Source organism: Octopus sinensis, linkage group LG5 (assembly GCF_006345805.1).
Source record: "Octopus sinensis linkage group LG5, ASM634580v1, whole genome shotgun sequence".
Lineage (NCBI taxonomy): Eukaryota > Metazoa > Mollusca > Cephalopoda > Octopoda > Octopodidae > Octopus > Octopus sinensis.
In genome coordinates, this window is record NC_043001.1 from 87,626,834 (window position 1) to 87,628,680 (window position 1,847).

Sequence of the window (1,847 nt, forward strand, 5' to 3'; positions counted from 1 at the left end):
TGATTTAAAAGAAACAATATTAAAAAAAAAATTCTGCCTGAAAACAAATACTAACTATTGAAACAATGAATTAATTATGAAAGCAGGTCTAGTCCACTACTATTTGTTTGTACAATGTTCTATTGTCAAATGGTGGCTCTTTTGAATATCACATGTGATGCAATAAGATAATGGAACGGATATAAAAGTAAAAAATATAACAGTTCATTTATAGGAAAGATCCTGATAGTTGTTAATGGGTTACAAATGTGTGGTTACTGATCATTGTTAGCTGTTTCTTTCTTTTTTAAAAATATGTTTGGAAACCATGTCTCCACTTTTGTTCACCATTCACCTATATCCCCATCTTTAACCATCTGTCACTTTTCTCTCATATTCTTATAAATTTATATACCCACCAGTCCAGATTGTCTATATTCTCTCTTAGGTTCACCTTGTATTATACTCTGACACCTTGTCACCTTTTGACCCATAGAGTATATTGGTTAAGATACTGGGGTAGGTGGCCAGGTCTTTCCTCAGGCCAGAGCCATTTAGCCAGCATACTTACCATATGCCGTTGCCACCCCCAGCACGAGAACAGTTGGACTTTGAAGGGGGTATGCTTACAGCACCTAGGTTTCCTAAGCAGCCACCCATCTAAGTACTAACCAGGCTCGGCATTGCTTAACTTCAGTGATCAGACGAGAACCGGTGCTTTCAACGTGATATGGCCTGGAGGATAGCAGCAATGGAGTGAGGATTGGAGGAAGAAATATTAACCTTCGCTATGCAGATGATACAACTCTGCTGGCAGAAAATAATAAGGATCTAGAGAATCTTATCCTGCCAGTCAAGAAAGAGAGTGAGAAATTTGGGCTGTACCTCAAAGTCAAGAAAACAAAGATCATGTCAACAGCAGCCACAACAAACATCAGCATCGATTGATAATGAAGAGATCAAAGTGGTTGATGATTTCATCTTCCTTGGCTCCAAAACAAATTGAAAAGGTAACTGTACTCCAGAAATAAGGCAGCAGATAGTACTAGGCAGAGAGGCAATGGTCAGCATGAGCAAGGTCTGGAAGAGTAGAGACATCAGACTCACTACCAAATGCAGATTGGTGAATGCAATTGTCTTCCCAATAGCAACATATGGATGTGAAACCTGGACAGCGAGGCTCACCAATGGAGAAGTTCTTAACCAGATCAAGCCGAAACTGTCGCTAGAAGCTAGGATCACCAAGCATAGATTGACATATTTTGGTCATATTATGCGGAGAAGGACACCATGCTCGGAATGGTCAGTGGCAAGAGAGGAAGAGGCCGACCAAGAACCCATTGGCTTGACACCATCAAGTGTGACACAGGAATGAACATAGCCAATCTATAAGAAGCGACCCAGGATAGAACTGGCTGGAGGACACTGATCCATCGAGTAACTAAGAGTCGACTTTGACTGAGCGGATGGATGATACCTTGTCACCACCATCTTTGTCTTCTTTTCAGCTACTTCCACCCATGTTATATAATGCAGGATAGCCATATATTTTCCCTCTAGCAAGACATCTATGCAGTGTGAACTGGGTGCTTTTAAGTGGCACCTGCACAGAGTCACCAAGTACTTGCAATAAGTGGCAGGATATTGTGAAGGAAGTATGATTAAAGAGTGCAGAGGGAGGGGAGTGAGTAGCAAAAACCTAGATATATATAGATTTGGAGGGCTACTGGATAGCAATGATACAGAGGAATATGGCTGTGAGGACAGGATTGGGGAGTGAGAATTAGGCATAGTGCATTAAGGAGGAAATAGCAATGATACAGAGGATTAGTGTATGAAGGGGAAATATGAGGGGAGATGTAGATTGG

At 41.1% G+C, this 1,847-nt stretch overlaps 1 pseudogene; it reads right to left on the reverse strand.

Moving 5' to 3' along the window:
• Positions 1-603: 603 nt before the first annotated feature.
• LOC115212502 lies at positions 604-721 on the reverse strand (annotated as a pseudogene).
• Positions 722-1,847: the final 1,126 nt, after the last annotated feature.